Genomic DNA, 19,824 nt, shown 5'->3' on the forward strand with positions numbered 1-19,824 from the left:
AGTCAATCGCTGCACGTCTCGGTTAGAGATGCCATAACACCAGCTTTATTAGAATGATCAATCCTAGCCAATATGTAACAAAGCAAAAAATTAGTGCACATGAGGAGCAGGAATTTAATGATAGTTTTGATTACTATGGTAGCGCAAAGAAAAGGGACACAGGAGAGGCACATGACGACACACACAGTGCTACACTTCCAACAAATGTTTTATTGTCGGGCACCATGTCGTACTTGCAGGCATTTTGCACACCGCTACAACTAGCATGCGGAAGAGCATAATCAGAAACACATCAGCAATTTTTTTAGCCTTCCACATGCTTTCCCTTGCTCTTTCATGTGCTAGTTGCAGCGGCGTGCAAAAAAGTGTACGTGATGCCCGACAATCAAACATTTGTTGGAAGTGTAGTGTTGCGTGTGTCGTCACGTGCCTTTCTTGTGCCCTGCTTCTTTGCACTACCATAGTAATAAAGATTATGGCATACCAACAAACCTGCTTTGCAAGAGTAATGGTAACTTTTGTGAAATAAGCACAGGCGCAAAAACAAGGTTATGGGTAATTAAATACTGGGGTTTTTACAAGCCAAAACATATGATTACGAAGCACACACTAACAGGGGAGTCTGGATTAGTTGTGACCACCTGGGGATGCACCTAAGTCTGAGTACACGGGTGTTCTTGCACTGCACTTCCATTGAAGTGCAGGTGGTCGTGGCTGGGAATGCAACCCGTGGCCTTGCGTTAACCACTAAGACACCACTGACATGATTATAGCACTGTCCTCTTCTAATCAAACAAATGATGACTCACACCTGTGGGCTTCAGGTATTCCTTTTTTTTAGATGCGAAGTATCCCTTGCTTGGGGGAATGTAACGTGGCGTGGTAATCCGCATGCGGCGTAGTGGTCCGCACTCACACTATGCATGCGCGACTCTCCTCCTTCCCTCTCTCTAACAGCTGCACGTTGCTCTCTCCACTTCTCTACCAGCACCTGCTTGCGCTTCTCCTGTGTTCTCGCTTCTGCTCTCACGGCGCATATGCTAGTGTCCTCCCCTAGTCTCCTCTCCTTCAAGTGATAGAGCGCTGCGCGCGTTCAGTCCAGCGCTTGCCTAGGTTGGCTCCTCTGACATGCGGGCTCTACATGCCGAAATTCTTTCCTGCGCAACGCCGCGATGAGGGCCAGCGCATGCACGTCCCCTCCCCCTCTCTCTCCTTTCCTACGCTGGCTCTCTCTCGGCCGCCTGTCGACCGCGTTTCCCGCATGCCCTGTGAGAATTAACGGCCAGGCTAGAGGGAAGATACGATGCGCGTAGTGTTCCTCTTCGCATTCCACGACGCGAGGTCGGTAGCATGCCCAGCGAATGCCAACGGAACGCGATCGTGCAAGTGCTCCGGCTTCGAATCGCCTCATGGTCCCCTTTAGCGGGAGATGGTGTAATTTTTTTTTACTTTGCATTGAAGGTAATAAATCTGTATTAGTAATTGTATTGTGCATACTGTCAGATAATGTGGATAACATGCCGAGTTTCCTAGTAGTAACACTCATCTGACACAATTGCAACACAGTTTCTAGCGAGCCGTGTTGCTCAGCTCAAGATCACAGATTCCATCCCAGCTGCTGTGGCCACATTTTGATGGTGAAATAATGTGAAAGTGCTTTTGTCCAAAGATTTTTATTTTTATTTTGATAGCTTGCCCTTAGTTGTACACAGACATTAAAGAATTCCCAGGTGGTGAAAATTAAAGCGCAATTTCTTACGCACTTCATAATCAGATCATGGTTCCGGCACATTAATACCCAGGCTTTTAAAATGTTACTTCCAAGCGGCAACTTACCTGCATACTGCGTAATTTAGAGGTCTATGGAAAAACAGCTACCATGCCTGTACCTTAATATTGATAGCTGCAGTACCGGAACAATATCATTAACTGTGGTGGAACCAGGCGTGGTGCTGAAGCCAATGCTTCGACAAAGGTTTCGTGTCACAGACACACATCGTCGGGATGCTGACAATGATTTGCGCCGTTGTCAAAACGTTGTCCTTCAGCAGTATCGCATGTTTTACCTAAGTTTTTCACTTCATGCCTCGCTCTCGCTCAACTTTTCTCTCAATTTAGATTTGCACCCCTAAAATGGAGCTGCAATAGCAGTTTTGGATGTTATTTTCTCAAAGAAGTGGGTACGGTAAACGCTGCCCATTGGTGCAGTGGGAAAAAGAAACGGAATAGCGAAACCAGTCCATATAATGGGAAATGTATTTCATGGCACGTGCCATAATTTTCTTGCAAACAATTCATACAGACATAACCAGATGTCAGATCTCAAGATCTTCTGTAGGAATCTCGAGTAAAGAGATTGATTACATGAGCAAGAGGGGTGTGTGTGGTGGTCACACGAGCAACGGATTTCTGCAGATACGACACGTACTCTTGAATTTTGATGCGAGTGTGCCTCTTGTGCACGTAAGCGTTGGTGCATGTTAATTAAAGCCAGTTTCTTAGCGCAGACTGCGTGTTTTCACCTCCCTGTGCAAGACTGGAAGTTGCTACCCTGGAATACTAGCTGATATGCATATGACAAAGCGCCTACTAAATAAACAGGATTACAGTGCTAACATCTGTGGCAATTGTAAGTTGTATTCTTAGATAAACACCTTGAGCAATTGGCATGGGGTGCATCTGAGCACAGCAGCAACCTTCAGCTGTGCTCTGTTGAGTATGTTGAGTATGACTGGGCATAGGTTGGCTTATTTGATCAACATGACCACAAAAGAATGTTGTTCATTTTGTGAAATAGGTGAAGAAACATTGATTGCTTGTGCACACTAGGATGTTGCGGTCATACTCATAGCCATTTCATCAGTGAAGAGAGAGCAACTGATACATGAACATTTGGCAGCACATCTGAATATGGTCCCACAGCCTCGTTTGTATTTTGTTTAAGATGGACCACAGAAAGCATAAACGTCATATTTACAATGGTGCTTGTACATTAAAATGGTACACCACTCAATGCTGTTTTGAATTTCATTTTCTTGCATTGCGTTTGTGAACTTCAAAGAAAGTAGGCTACACTGATTCATTACCTGAGGAAGCATTAAAATTTGATGGAATGGCTTGCCTTGTAATACCCCTGTAGTGTACCAGACATTGCCACAAAGTTGTCAGCAAGTACATTACAATCTGTGTGGAGAATCCCATGGATTGGGTTGTCACTCCATGTTTCTGTACAGTTGCTTCTATCAAGAAAGGTTTGTTTTTGCAAATGGATGCCCGCCTTGTGATTTTTCAAACAACTTGTCTGGCCAGACAGATGAGAATGCCTAACTTTTGAGCAGCATACGCGCTTCATCGTCAGGCTGCTTAACTTTAATTTTCAGGCTGCAGTCGATGTCAATAACTTTTTATGGCACTGAGATTTATTTATATGCTGCAAGAAGTTTATTTATAGAATTACAACTGCAATGTAGGAAAGCTAGCCGGTGATGCCGCTTCTTCTCTTGGTGTACAATCATTTCTGAGTAGTGGAATCCTCAAAACGGGCCACTCTCTCTCTTGATTGTGACACCGCCAGGCCCCGCAGAAGGACAATACAAGCCTGGTGCTCCTGATGACAGACACATCACAGGCAACCCAACCACATCGACCTCCCAGGTGGGAAAACGGCCAAGTTGACCCAGCGCTGATGTGTGCCCCTCCACTACAGCATGCAGATGTCCATCAGAGAAACCACCAACGAGCCATGAGTTGGGAATTCTTCGAATCTTGAACACTAGCCATCCCCTTGTGGCCTACAGCTGGGCCGCATGTGCAGCGAGTACTTCAAACTTGCATGTCTGGAGCTGCCTCTCACCTGCAACAAAGTTAAAGCAGTGCCACTTACTCTGTTGCAGTCATTTCATTTTTGTTTTGCATCATGACAATGTATGGACAGTGTTTAGTGCAACGTGCAAATGGTTGTTCTTTTGGGAAAAAAAAATAGTACAGAGGAGAAGAAAAAAAACCCTCTTTCTTCTTTGTACCTTCTCTCCAAACAACCATTTGTGCTCTGTGCTGAACGATGTTACAAACTACGTACCATCAACTAGCCCAAGCTACTGCCCTTTTACTAGTACTAAATTGAAATTTCAAATGATACACTGCTTTTTCATTGAGAGGTTGCTTGTCACCCTCTACATTGTGGTGCATTTGAGTATCGAGTGAGAGAATTTATTAGAAGGCACAGAGGTCGATCTTGCATTTATGTAGATTCTAAGTGCGTCTAGGAGGTACTGGCAGGCTAGTTTGCTGCACATGAACTACAGAACAGCAGCACACATTTAAGAAACATGGACAAACAAAGTCAAACACAAGACAGGCGCTGAACCATAACTAAATTTTTCATGCTCTGCAAGACATATACAGTGGACTCTCAGTAAACGGAAATCTGTTAAACGGAATTGCTGCTTAAATGGAACAACTGCCTTTAGTATTATTGGTTTCATACCTGAATGTTTCAACCCAGTTCATCTCTCAGTAAACGAAACTCTTGTTAAACGGAACATATTTTCCTGGTCCCTTCAGGTTCCGTTTAATGAGAGTCTACTGTATACAAAAAATTATGTTAAAGTTCAAAGCCAGCCTCGTGACTTTGTTCACACTCGTTTCTTAAAGGGACACTAAAGACAAATAACAATTTATGTCAGAGTGAAAGCTCAGTGTATTACAACTTCTAAAACGGCAATATGATCAACAGCAGTGCCCTACTTACCGAGAAATTAAGCTAAATGTGTCACACGATGAGCGCCACGAGCGGGACATTTTCGAAGTGATCCCGATGACGTGAGAGAGTCCGACAACAATTAATCACTCGTAATCAAACTAGCAGCAATAAAAAAAGAACCTTCTGTGCATCAAAATACGTAATAAAATGCTGTTTGTTCGTTTCCGTTTGATTCATGGATAAAAGAACCTCTTTGGCGTTGCCATGGGGGACGGCGCGCGTGGTTCAAATGTTCCGTTTTTTCCGAACTACGCTTCGCCCAGCGCCCTGCTTCGCTCATGCGGTCGCGTCTCAGTGGTAGTTTCGGTATCGCGTACTGCCGCGTGTGTTTTTCCAGCTCATGAAAGTTGCTCTGACAGAAAGTTCGACAAAATGCCGCATGCATGTGATGCTGCCGGATGCCCGAATGGTGCACGCCACGCAGTAAAGGCGGGCAACGTTGGGCACGGCAACAGTGACGTGAGAAAGACCGCTTTCAGGCGGGTGATTTGAAGTGCGCTAACGCGATACGAACCATTAAAACGTGATTTTATTTCAAAATAAGCACTTGCTTGGCACAAAAGTAGCACTACGAGGTTTCTGGACCGCTATTTCAACAATATATGTCGACTTAATATTTGCCTTTAGTGTCCCTTTAAATGTATGCTGCTGTATAGAAGTGTGTCTAGTTACAAAATCTCTGCCCAGAAATGCCACAGGAATTTCATTTCATTTTCATTCTATCACTTTAAGGACCCCACTGTGGGGGTATTATTACACAAGGGGTAGGTGCACAAAAAGCTGTTCACAATGAGTAGTGAGCTCTTACAGCATCAACGAAGGCATGTGGTTTGGTGATGGCGACGATGAGACATGGGGAAGGCCGTTCCAGTCTACAATGGCGCGCAGCGAAAAAGAAGAAGAAAAGGTGAGAGTACAGGTTCAGGGGCGAGCGACACCAAGGGAATGTCCTGTATGAAGAGATATATGGGCTGGTGGTAAGATGTAAGGTGCCTGATTAAGAGAACTACGATATATATTGTGAAATAGGGACAGGCTAGCAGTGCAACGGTGACAGGAAAGGGGGGGAGACAGACCTGTTGCTGCCTTTAATGAAAATATGCTTATGCTGTATGAATACAATGAGTGAATGAACCTAATGGCGAGATGCTAAACCATCTCTAGTGCATTTATAAGATAAACCTGATTAGTGTTCTACATTGCAGACGAGTATTTAAGTTTTGGGTGTATTAGGGACCTTTAGGCAGTGAGTTTAACTTGAGGAGGGGAGTTTCACAGATGACGTATGAGGAAGCCTAAGGTTTTGTTACTAGATGAGATGATGCTGGACACATGTGGAAGTCAGCTGAGATCTTGAGAGATAGCAACGCCGAGATATTTAAATGTATCACCATCATCAATGCGAGTGTTAGCAATCTTGTACGGAAAGAGGAGAGGGTTACGAAAATGAGTGAATGACATTGCTTAACATTTAGTGGGAATTACAACCATTAGCCAACAATCGCACCAGGTTAGAATATTATTTACACTGCCTTGCAGTGTAGCCTGGTCGTTAGTGTTTGTTGCTGGTTGGGAAATAACACAAGCGTCAGAAAACATATGAATTGAACAAGAAACTTTTAATGGCAGATCATTTATGGATATGAGAAACAACTGGGGGCCCAGAAGGGAACCCTGGGGGACACCAGAGAATACGGGAACAGGGTTAGAGGCAGTGTTATTGATGCATACACATCATGAGCGGTCAGTAAGGAAGTCTTTAATCCGTCGTATGACAGCTGGATGCAAGCCCAAGTGACAAAGTTTTAGTAGTAGGTGTTGATGGGGTACTTTGTTGAACGCCTTAGCAAAGTAAAAGAAAATGGCGTCAATCTGTACGTTAGTATCTAAGTTTAAGTGTAGGTCATAAAAGAAAATAGCTAGCTGAGTTTCACAAAATAGTCCCTTGCAAAAACCACGCTGTGACGGACGAAATGAGCTATTAGAATTGAGGAAGTTCATTACACGAGTGAAAATTATATTCTCCATGGTTTTACAGGGTATACAGTAGAACCCCGCTGATACGTTTTTGAAGGGACCGTAGGAAATAAACGTAAGAGACGGGAAACGTAAGAGCCGAAAAACAGGAAAAACGGCAAAATATTTAGTGGTACAGAATTTTATTTCAATTCTTACGAGCAGCACGAAAATTGGCGCGCTCAGCCGCGATCTAGTCGATGGATAGAAACGCGTAGCTTAGGACGGCCTTATCCACAGAAATGTAATCAACGTATGTGATTTTTTTAACACCAACAGCTGTAGGCATGAAAAAACTAAGCACACGCAATCACGACCGGCGCGGCGAGTCCGACCGCGAACCGCACGCACGACCATGCGAGCTCCAACCAGCTCGAACTCCTCCCGTTCTCCGACAAATAACGATGATGATGAGTCTACGCCAACGCGATGGCAGAAGTGAATGCCAATCTCGAAGGCCTTGCTTTCGCAAGCAATTACGTCGTACACGCCATGTTTGTGCAATGCAAATCTCAGAGGCGATGCTTTTGTCAATAGTAAATGCCAATCTCGAAGGCCTTGCTTTCGCGAGCAGTTACGTCATAGATGCCATCTTTGCAATTTGAATCTCGAAGGCCATGCTTTTGTTTGCATCAATTGGAAGATTCTGTTGCTTGCGCCTCTCATGCGGCTAATATTACGGTCAAACGAGGCCAAGCTGCGTGAAAATGCGCCATGGCCGCTCTCTTTGGTAGTCACTCGGTCGGCTCCGGGCGCACTTCGCGATGTATCATACGGGAACGGTCCGACAGTTACGACGTAACAGCGGGGTTCCCAATACATTGTATCCTATGGGAGCTATGCCGGGACCGGCGGAAAACGACGTAACAGCCGGGAAAACGCAGCAGTGAGGAACGTAACAGCGGGGTTCTACTGTACTAGTTATGGAGATAGGTTATGGATGGAAATTGGGCAAGGCTGTTCTAGTTTTGAAGACTAGAACAGCCTTGCCCAATTTCCATCCATTTGGTACCTGAAGACAGGGGCTGTGAGAACAAAAACGATGATGCATCAGAAATATGCTTAGTGTTTTTTTAATAGTTTAGAGGTGATTTCATCACCACCTGCGGATGAAGACAATTTTAGTTTTTCAACTAGTGATACGATGCCGTCAGCGGAAAAGCTTATGGCTGGGATTACTGACATGGCAAGGACAGAAAACACGGGTAGGAGCACGTCAGGTTTCATTGTGAAAACTATTGAAAAGGTGGCATTGAAGGTATCAGCACACTCAAAATCTGAAAGTGTATCACCCTGATCATTATAAATATGGTTAGTGCAGGTGGGCTGAGGGTTAACGGTCTTCCGGAATTTAGGGGGGGGGGGGGGGGCAGGGGGGTATCAGTTATTATGCAAGGGAGGTCAAAGTGAAAGAAGGAATGTTTACGCTGGCAAACTGCTGTTAGATATGAATGCCCAGCATGGTAGTATCTGTCCCACAAGTCAGCATTTCGTTTTAGGAATGTTTTTAGTGCTGAGGTCATATCAGATGAGGGGCAAAATTGTTTTTAATAACTTGGAAGTCAGATGGAGCAATGATCTAGATTAGCATACTAGAGCAAGTCATTATCCACACGTGCGACTTATGCCTGTTGTTTGGATAATTAATTACAGATTGTTTCTGATCACCTACACAGCTGCAAGAAGTGGAAAGTAGGCATTCCGCAAGCAAGAGCAAAGTACCAGGACACTTTTGATGTCAGAAATGCCAGGTGGTGTGTACATACGCACACAAACAAACACATACACACACAAAAAAAAAACAAAATATTGCAAGCTTGGCGTGCCCTTCTGACAAAAGTGCTGTTTAACCACATTTTACAAACTGCATGTGACAAAAACTGTCTGAAACCCATAACGGTAGCATCTCTCATAGCCAAGGCATGACATGAACAATGCTGATTGAATAACCAAGAGCTTGAGACTCTAATACAGGTATTTAAATCACCGTTTGGCCAAAACTACAATGTCATGAAGGCAAATCTCTTGGAAACATGGCCCGTGCTGTGATCACAGCGTACACACGAGCTGGTACTGGTATGTGTATTCAATATATATGTTGACACCCAATGCAATGTTTCGTCTCCGGAAGAGACTCAAGTGCAGAAACTCTGGGAGGCTTAGGTCTGTAAGCATTACAGTAGATATGCTGACCGAATGATTCATAGAGTTTAACGTCCTAAAGCAATACTGCGTCAATGAGAGGTCGCATAGGGAAGGCTATGGGCTTACTGCTTTTTAATGCAACAAGCACTTAATGAGCACCTGAATTGAAGTGTATGAGAATTTTCGGATTTTGTCCCCATCAAAATGCACTTGTGGCGGCCAAAAATCAAACTTATACCCTTGAGCTCAGCATTGTGGGGGCATCTACCATATTTACTCGAATCTAGGCCGCCCTTGATTGCAGGCTGATCCCAAAAATTGGCAAGACCAGACAAAAAAAAAAAAAAAACCTCGAATGCAGGCAGAATGCAGGCCACTGAATCTGAAGCACAGTTGGTGCAGGCGAACACGTGTGTAAGGCACGACTACACTGCACGATCGCTTCCAGAAAACTGACCAAATCCGCACTCGCGCTGCTCGCGCCTCTGCCACCTCCGCGTCACGCGACAGCAGGAGAGAGAGTGCCAAAGTGCGTGGCATTTGCCACTGCCATAATCACGTAACCCGATCCACCTTTGCCCGTCTTTGCCGGCGTGAAATCTCACCAGCTCTACGATCCTTGCTGCATGAACGTGGGACTGCGAGATTTCGGAACAATGGACAGTACGAAGCAGACGATGCGGTTGGCCTGAGTAGCCATGGGGACCACCACTCTGCCACTGAGCCTGAGCGACCTCATCACCATGCAGCTACCGTGGGATGTTGCGAAAATGAGCCTCAGACACACATACCGTCTGCATACGGTAGCTTGAGATCGGTGCATGGTGAGCCTCCATGCCGCTAACGCGGCCGGGCCTTTAGGTAGGTGGTGGCTGCGGTCAAATCATGGCACTCGAATGTAAGCCGACCCCCCCACTTTCGCACATTGTTTTTTCAAAAAAAAAAAAAAAAACATCGGCTTAGATTCCAGTAAATACGGTATTTTGTGACACGAATGTTAAGCCACAGCTACATGTGCCCGTGCAGAATATCATATTTGTTACAGTGCTGCTTAATGTTTAACTTGACTTCCGGGGGAATGCAGGAGTGCCGAGCCACCACTGTTTACTGACATAACAGTGCAATGGGCACTCAAGATGAACCGCACACTGCTGTCCTAGCCAATGTCAATGTGTAGATACGAACTCAGGAGGTATGTGCACACAACTGTCAATTACACTCAAGTTTACTGTGCATGGACTTCTGAGGCTATGCTTTGTAATACTGGTATTTCTAATTTTACACTCTTGTTTTCCCTTCGTCACGGGCTCGTATGAAGCCATACCACTGTTATTACCAGGATTAGGTACTAGGTAGGACAGATGCGAACAGCTGGCAGTTAAGGGCCACATTACACTCAAGCCTCACAGCCACCCCAAACAGGGCAGACAGCCTCCCACTTGTCTCTCATTGGCTGCACACTTTGAGAAGTAAGTGAGCAGCCAATGAGAGAAAGGCGGAAGAAGAGATGCCAGAGGCTGCCGAGCTGAGAAGCAAATAATCATCCCAAAAGAAGCAAAAAAAAAGCGTGACTTTTGCACAGAAGCCCAAAAGAAGCAGAAGTGTAATAAACTTTCTCATTCTAATAATAATAATATAACTGTTGGGGTTTAAAGCGACACTAAAGAGAAACAATGAATCGGTTTAGATGGATAAGTTGTACTTTGAGAACTATAATGTCGTTAATTTCACCATCATATGTGTATTAATGAAGAAGGAAATGAAGTTCAAAGTTTCATTTTTAAATTTCGCGCCAAAATATCCACGCGTGACGTCACGGGTTTCAAAGTGTATTTGTCGTATTTTGAAGCCATTGGCTCAACAAAATTTCTTCGAACTTGGTATGTTAACTACATGGCCCCCCTCAGAGGACAGTGTACTTCATTTTTACCAGTTAGGAACTACGTAGGCTCTAGTAGGCGCCGTCAAGATATGTGACGTCACAGCGAATGGTGCGGAAACTTCAAGGTGGCATTGCCACCCACATTTTCTTTCTGCGCGATTTCTCGTTTACTAAGCGTCTTATCGCAGCAAGCGTGGTGTTTTTGGTATTGTGGAAGAGTAGTTCACTAATACGAGAAAAACCGTTTTGCTCTTTAGTGTCCCTTTAACGTCCCAAAACCATATGATATGATTATGAGGGATGCTATAGTGGAGGGCTCTGGAAATTTCAACCACCTGGGGTTTTTTAAAGGGATACTGACACAAAATTTCGCGGCCGAGATAGCCTGAGGGATCAATTCCCGTGAACATACGCATATCATATGCAAAATATCAACAGCGAATATAGCTTGGAAGGTATTTTAAATGAATTTTGAAGTTTGCGTGAGTGTTCAACACCCTTGCGCTACGGACACCCTCAAAGGTGGCCTTCGGTGACCCTCCTACTTCCCTCACGTGACAACGCTGCAACAAGTTATGATGATGTCATAGCCGCCATTTGTTTTTGCCGCATTTGCTCCAGCAGCCTACTTCTCGGCGGCTGCTCGCGAACCGTGCTGAAGTGCGTCACAGTTCTGTGTGCTGACGTGATCGAGCGCTGCACCCGCTAGGTGGTGATAGTTTCACCCGAAGGCTTGTCGTTTTTGAAACCGAAACTGACTCTGGTCGGTAATGAGGAGCCTGTGATTAATTATCTGTCGCGTGCTGCAGCAAACGTGCCGTGTTATGACTAACAGGCCCCCAGCAACACATTGCAGCAAAAAAATGCGAGGCCAAAATTTTTGTTAGTACCCCTTTAACGTGCGCCTAAATTTAAGTACACGGGCCTTGACGAAAATACGGCCACGGCGGCCGGGATTTCATCCTGCGACCTTCGGGTCAGCAGTTGAGCGCCATAATCCCTAGACCACTGTGGCGGGTAAACTTCTTCGCTCTTAAAGATACTTTAAACTATAATAAAAAAGTCACCCATATACAAAGGGAAGGTGAAAATAACTTGAATTACTTTGTGCAGCAAAAATATGTGAAACTATGAACAATAGCACATTTTTACTCTTTAACATTGTCTTTCACCACTTCATTCATTGCATGTTTGTTGTTGCATGAATAAAGTTACTTGATGACTCCCTCAACATATTCGAGTTCAACGCTCAACTACACAAAGTCATTGACAAACGTGCTATTAATGAATGCAACCAGCACTAAAACAATCGTATTTGCAAGAAAAAATGAGTAAGACCAACAAACACGACAAGCGACTGAAAAATTCAAGTGACTCGGTAAAAAAACAAGCCCTAGGGTACTTATTAGAAGCAGAACTGGCAATTCTGGGCGGAAGGTCATCCGCCTTGTGTGGGACGACCATGCGGCTTGAGCATAAAGTGACTTAAAGCTCATCACCTTGTGTGTATTGGGAGGGGGGTGTTGGACATACACTTTTGCAAGAGGTGCGTTTACGGCGTAGATCTTGCCTCGAGAAAGGCATGGTCCTAGAGCCCATGAATTCAAAATCCGATGAAAGGAGCCTTGCGATAAATAGCTCCTGCAGCTAAAGTTTCAACTGTGGAATGTGTAAGCAGGGTAGAACGCATGCAAACCAACCTGACGAGTATGGTTCAGTGTCTTGGCCTCCTTGGCACAGTAACTGTTGCGAAGCATGGGATGGCTTGGTGGACATGCTTAGACAACTTCACCCACTTAATGTTAGTCACTCCTGGAAATCCTTCATTCTGTACCGTCTGGCCTGACCGACAGTCCTGCAAGGAACCAAGACAGATTCATTACAACAGAAAATAAGTTATGTAATGAAATTTACAATGAGTGCAAAGCTGTAAAATTCCCATAGCGCTTATGTGCCACAGAAGTTGGGCCAATCTCACTACTTTTCAGCTTCTCTCGTTAACCATCTGCACAGAATGCTTGGGCATTGATTGCGCGTGCCGGTTCATGATGATGATAATTTTCTACCTACGACACACAGCAAACCTCGACCATAACAGCTCTGCTGTGAAAGAATGCTACTTAAATAAATAAATAAATAAATAAATGACAACGGTGAAATTTGGTCCCAAAACCTCATGTAGTGCTCAACAAATAGCTAGTGTGATGGTTGTTTCTCCAGCTGCTAACTGCAGTGCAAAAGCAACACGTGATAAAGCGATATGTGCATGTAGGTTTAAGTATGCAGACGAGAGAGATGTGTACTGAGCTTGCTTGCAAGAATGACACCTTCATGCTGTTGAGACGTTGCCCCCTTGCTATTGACCGCCAAAGAGGGGAGGTCACTAAATCCCTTTACTCGACCAACGCTAAAGTCGCCACTATCTACTCTCGCTCGCTCCCTCTTGGCTACGCATCTCAGCAACTTCTACTCAAAGGGATTTGTGCTGGGGCCGAGTAGGAAAAGAGGACACGAGCCTTCTTTGCTTATAAACAAAGTATTTAATAGTAATTATGAATGACATACGCACATCCTCTCCTCACACGACACACGCTACACAAAATCATAACAAAAGAATATAACACTCGCGACAAAAACTGCAGAATACAGGATAGATATCAATGACAATACAACCACACGATTAGCACGAGAGGGCGAAGATAATAATTAGTCAAACTACGCAATGTCTCAACACGCCACCTCCCTTCCCGCAAAGTTCGTTTAAATAAAGAAGATGAAGCTCGTCTCACGAAAGGTCCGTTGATGGAGGCCTCGGGGCCGGCTGTTGAGTCGGGGCTCGGGGTTTGTTGCTGGGGTCGCTCTCCAATTCTTCCCGCTGCTCGTGAACCTCCTGATCTCTCCTCTCTCGTTGTCTCGCGGCCGCTTTTCTTGGGTTGCAACCCCGCCCCTCCGTGTCCTGCAACCACTTGCCACTGTTTACACAACATTCTTCTTTGTCAGTCAGCTTGTATCGGCCCGACAACAGCCCCTCCCTGGCATTTAACCAATTGCCACTGTTGATGAGACGTATTTTCCTGTCGGTCAATGCGTGTCAATCTCGACGACTGCCCCCGCAGCCTACACCAGTGGAAAACACCCTCTCCAGCAACGTAGAGCAAGCAAAAATGTAGAAGCTCCACATTGAGAGAGTGGAACGGGCGAGCTGTCCGATGACGCGTGAATTATGGGCGACCAGGAATTCCAACGCTCGGACAAAGTGCGCTGTCTCTAATGGTCCACGCGCAGTGTTTTGAGCGCCACGTTGAAAAGCCTCTGGCTGCCTCCCGTCGCTCCAGTTTCCGGTGTCTCATGACCCGATGTCCATGTCGGGTTTCGACCTCTCCACACCAGTGTCTCCCGCGCAATTCTCCGCAGTCGCCGCTTCTTCTTCCTGGAATGCCGCGGGCGGTCATTCACGGAGAACGCGATAATGAGCCCGGGATCCACAAAGGCTAACGGAATGTCAGGCCCAGCCGGGCTCAGGGGTTACAGCAGAGATGCAGGAATGGAACCGAACCGGGTGCTCTGCTGCCCCCCATGCCATAAAACTGAAGGGCGCGCACGGCGTCTTGTCGCTGCAGTGGCCGTACACAAGAGAAGGTGTCACCCGATCTCGCCGTGTTTGCGCGGTGGGTCTGCGAGGACCGTCAACAGAATTCTTCCAGGAACTCTGCTCCGAAATGCGCGTTCGTTTAACTTTGTTTAACTAAAAGCTTAATGCATAGAATGAATAAGAAAACCCCCGGAGATTTCTAAAAGTTTATTATTCTGAAACATTCGTTAAACCGATGTTCGTACATGTAAGCGTTCAGTGTACGTTGCTCCCGCTGCTTTTTGTGCCTTGCTGCAACTGTGCACCCTGTTCCCTCATTCTTTTCTGAGAAACCAATGAGACTCGTCCTCTCTGCTCGGGAAGGCACGTCGCTTCCTCGAGGCTATTTAGCCTTTTAACTTGAGGGCTTGCGACTGAACACGTCTCGAACGAGCTACATGTGCCATCACATGCTGTCACCCCCACACGGCCCAGCTTTTGGGTGTGGCCAGGGCTGGTGTGCGAAGTCAGGTGAGGTTAGTGAGCCATTTTCAGTCTCCTGACGTGTGCTTCCCAGCCTTGTGCTTTTTCCCCAGTCGTGCGGAATGCTCTGTCATTGAGGCTTTTGTATAATTGTTGCTGTTGGTGGTGGCATTATAAGAACTGAGGAGCATGAACACCTTCAGTTACAGGGGTTCTTATTTGAAACACGAACACAACAAGCCGCCAAGCAAACCTGTCCCTCGTATGGATCACTCCACGCGCTATCGGAGTGTCAGTCACTCTCGCTAGTACTACGCAGCAGCCCTAACAGTCAGAGCTGTGACCCCTATCCCACGGTTCGCGTTAAGTCGCGACCGCGGCGGGTTTCAGGCCAGTGGGGACAGAGACAAGTCTTTCAACTGAAGGTGTTTATTCACCTCAAATACATACATGCCAATTGCAACGAATAGAGTAGCACATAAAGTTAACGGAACACCTCAGCGGCAGAGTGTTCCGCACTACTGGGGGAAACAACCGTTAACAAGTAGCAAGCACATGTCGAGGGAATTATAACTGTTCATCTCGCCTCGAGTGGCTTTTGCACTCCGGTCCAGGGTGGTAGTTCGCACTCCATGGCCGGAGCGCTGCAGGGGTTGATGGCGGAGGTGGTGCTCGCGGCTTGGGTCCGATGTGGTCAGTCACACCTCCCAAGAACGAAGACCCCGAGGCCCCTGAGAAAGCGACACGTGTTCCTCGGGTTGAGAGGAGGAATCTCCCCACAAAAGGGGAAGGAGGGAACAGGGCATCTTGGCTGCAGAATGACCGCAGTACGTGTAAGGCAGCGGGGGTGGCAAAATGCCCCCTTCCAACGTAACCCCTCTCGCCGCTGCACGCGTAAACATATCGTGAGCCAAGGCGCCGCGTTGAAGACACTGGGTTGCGCATGCAACCCCACACAGTTAAGAGACACATCACTCTTCCCAATGGCCTGAACCTGCTGTGGTTGCTACTCAACACTAACCAACAGTTAGGTTGTCACAGCTTTTAATAATGATAATAATAATAATAATAATAATAATAATAATAATAATAATAATAATAATAATAATAATAGTAGAACCCCGCTGTTACGTTCCTCACTGCGCGTTTTCCCGGCTGTTACGTCGTTTTCCGCCGGTCCCGGCATAGCTCCCATAGGATACAATGTATTGGGAACCCCGCTGTTACGTCGTAACTGTCGGACCGTTCCCGTATGATACGTCGCGAAGTGCGCCCGGAGCCGACCGAGTGACTACCAAAGAGAGCGGCCATGGTGCATTTTCACGCAGCTTGGCCTCGTTTGACCGTAATATTAGCCGCATGAGAGGCGCAAGCAACAGAATCTTTCAATTGACGCAAACAAAAGCATGGCCTTCGAGATTCAAATTGCAAAGATGGCGTCTATGACGTAACTGCTCGCGAAAGCAAGGCCTTCGAGATTGGCATTTACTATTGACAAAAGCATAGCCTCTGAGATTTGCATTGCACAAACATGGCGTGTATGACGTACTTGCTTGCGAAAGCAAGGCCTTCGAGATTGGCATTCACTTCTGCCATCGCGTTGGCGTAGACTCATCATCATCGTTATTTGTCGGAGAACGGGAGGAGTTCGAGCTGGTTGGAGCTCGCATGGTCGTGCGTGCGGTTCGCGGTCGGACTCGCCGCGCCGGTCGTGATTGCGTGTGCTTAGTTCTTTCATGCCTACAGCTGTTGGTGTTAAAAAAGTCACATACGTTGATTACATTTCTGTGGATAAGGCCGTCCTAAGCTCCGCGTTTCTATCCATCGACTAGATCGCGGCTGAGCGCGCCAATTTTCGTGCTGCTCGTAAGAATTGAAATAAAATTCTGTACCACTAAATATTTTGCCGTTTTTCCTGTTTTTCGGCTCTTACGTTTCCCGTCTCTTACGTTTATTTCCTACGGTCCCTTCAAAAACGTATCAGCGGGGTTCTACTAATAATAATAATAATAATAATTTTATTTCTGCCACAGCCCCTAAACACAAGGCAACAGTGAAAGGCAGTTCAAAAGGAAATCGACACGCTCATATGGCTTCAAGTTAAAAAAAAAATAGCACACCGCATAGCAAAACAGACAAGGAATGAACAAACAAAGTGTTATCTGCACTTTGTATGCACACAACACAAATTGCTTTCTTAACATAAAAAAACAAAACAAAACATAACACTTTCCTAAGACCATCATGTGTCCTGCTGTTAGATGTGTCGCCACCGGATACACACCTGAAGAAACTGAAACTGGGCACAAGCATGAAATGCGCGACACCACATTAGAGACATTTAGTTATTCCATAGACTAGCTACTTACAGTTTGCATATTATGCATGACCAGAGAAGTATATGTGATTGGCAACACTGGTAGCGACACCTGGTGCTGCAGAGGCTTGCCAGAGGGATGCAAAGGTAATACTGCAGTGACATGTGTTTTACCCAACTGCTGGTGTAAAGCACTGGCAGTGGGATAATCATTAACTCACAGCAATTTCATTACTTTCTTTTGACTAGAAAACAGATGCAACCGAAACAAAGATTTATGTGAATGTATTCTAGTTGGACAAAGCGTCACAGGATGTGTCTACCAGCTCTGTTACCACCGTCAACAGCTTTGGTGACCTGGTCCTGAAGAAGTTACTAATTGTCGAGAGAATTTATTGCACTGCATCCTATCGGACTTGAATTCTTTGACAACCAAGCTGGCACTGCTCAAAGCAGCCTCGTTGATGAACCTGTAGGTTGCTTGGGAACAAATAGGTAGGGGTGTTCCAAGAGAGTAACTTGAGCTTTGGTGACAGTGGTCATGCAATTCTGACGGCCAGGCTTGTGCTTGGGTGTCATACCAGCAGGAATTGGTGATAACTCCCGAGTCCTGCATGTCTTTGCTTAGGGTCTTGAGATCCCAAACCATAGTCTCCTATGCATTTACATGTCTATGCAATCACTATGGCAGTGCTGTTAAACGTCCTTGTGAGAACTTCGCATGGTGCCTGTGTGGTGCGCTGTTGGCCCAGAATATCTTGCTAGCTGCTGATGCATGGTGAAGGAGCAAAAGCTTCAGTGCAAGCATCTCAATGTGTACTGAAATGCGACAAAATGAGGCAGTTTGCATTTTCTTCCTTTACCCAGTGTTTGCTGGCTCGAGGAGGAATGACTTGCCTTTCAGGGCCGGCACGGTATGTCGCAATGACAATTTCAAAGTTGACTGAGAATGTTACCGATATTTTGTTAGCACCAGCACACTGACAGCAGATTTCAAAAGTAGTCAGGAACCAGTTAAGCTAATGGAATTACAAATTTTTGCAGGGGCTGCAAAGCTTTCAAACTAGCAACGTTGATAAAGGTAACTAGGCCGAGCAATGCCTGTTGATTGACCCTACAGAAATCTGCTGTCCACTGGAACCGAGAGGAACCCTATACTAACCGAGTTGTGAAAAGTGTTTTGGGACATTATTGCAGCAAAGTGAACCAGTTGTGCCTAAACTGAATGCTTCCCTTCTGGAAGGGCGCAGGCAAAAAGAAAATCAACAAGAGCTGAGAGGCTAATGCCAACAACACTCGCAAGGAGTACTGCAATGTAAATTTTTCTTTCTTTTCGAAACTTACCACTGGGAAAGGAGCAGGAAGTGACTATGTTCATGTCTGAATCTGTGCTGTGTCAACTTTGTCTTTCCAATTAACATTAACTCACTCTTGTCGTGTTGATTGCTGCGGCAACGCTGGCACTCTTGTACTGTCGTACACATACCACTGCAAAGAGCAATAAGGAAACAGTACCAACATAAATTTAACTGATTTCACCACATTCTAGCATGAATTTCAATGTTCCCAAGCAAATATGGGCATATGCACCCCAATGATCATCTATCGATGTTTACTGAAAGCATGAAGGCCCTTTTCAGCAAATTCCAGTTACTCTTATCACCTATTCACTTTTTAAATTTCGGTACTCAGCCACTTCTAGTTTTGAGATCTCCATTGACACCAGAGGACAGAAGCAAAACATGCCACTCCCTGAATCCAGTATCGAGGATCCATAGAACATGTGAGCTGAAGTTCAAGATAAAAAGCAAGGCTTGTGGGGCCATGCACTGTAGCTGACATGATGACAAAGGTTGCAAAGGTAACGTCTACTTCTTTTCAGCACAAGATTTCTGTAGTTAGGGCACAAAAATGAATTCAAGATGCCAATGGCTCCAATGATAATGGTGAAGTAAGTTTTGTTGAGAAATTGAGCAAATTCAGCATCAGCTGAGGTGTTCAGAACCTGATTTCATGATGAACAACAATTTATAGTTGCTTACAGTACAGCAAACTCATGCAGTCGACTCCGGTACCGTTCCTGTGAGTCACGAAGCCAAGTGGCACATGCTAGAGATGAAATATGATGCTGTAACTGTCATCGAGGAAAATGTGGCTGTTTGTGCACAAACAATAAGCAAACACTGTACTTACAGAACAACAACAACAAAAAAAGATCACGCTTCCAGAATAAGTACTAAACAAGGAAAACACAAATTTATGTAGCGAGGCAAGCAAGTGCAGCTTGTATGAGGCGGTATGTTTATCAGATTAAAGTATTTTCACTGAATTATCAATCAATGGCACATACAGCGGGAAAATGGTCAAGTGGTTGCAGCGATGGTTGATGGTTGGGTAGCACAGTACAAGTGGCAATTATTAGATTACAATGCAACGTTCTGTTTTAGATAGACCATGTAGCATATTCAAGGGATAAAATCATGTTTACTTTCCTTGTTCTGTGCTGCAACCTTTCCACTGATTGACACCACAATTAAAGAATGTGTTCTAGAAAGTATAACAAGCTCACCGAACGAAATTGTGGAGGCATTCATTAGTAGAACTGTTAGCTACTCTGAACTTTATTACCACTACTAATTGGATAGAAA

At 45.4% G+C, this 19,824-nt stretch overlaps 1 protein-coding gene across 1 annotated transcript in view; it reads right to left on the minus strand.

The window, feature by feature from the left end:
- Positions 1-3,343: 3,343 nt before the first annotated feature.
- The window catches only part of LOC119386790 (uncharacterized), a 28,528-nt gene continuing 12,047 nt past the window's right edge, over positions 3,344-19,824 (minus strand). Inside the window, exons 8-10 of the transcript XR_007415356.1 lie at positions 18,521-18,664; positions 12,506-12,660; positions 3,344-3,853 (exon numbers count right to left, since the gene is read on the minus strand). The gene's annotated coding sequence lies outside the window, so the exon portion shown is untranslated. The remainder of the gene's footprint in view (positions 3,854-12,505; positions 12,661-18,520; positions 18,665-19,824) is intronic.

Source organism: Rhipicephalus sanguineus, chromosome 3, assembly GCF_013339695.2.
Source record: "Rhipicephalus sanguineus isolate Rsan-2018 chromosome 3, BIME_Rsan_1.4, whole genome shotgun sequence".
In the NCBI taxonomy this organism is placed as follows: domain Eukaryota; kingdom Metazoa; phylum Arthropoda; class Arachnida; order Ixodida; family Ixodidae; genus Rhipicephalus; species Rhipicephalus sanguineus.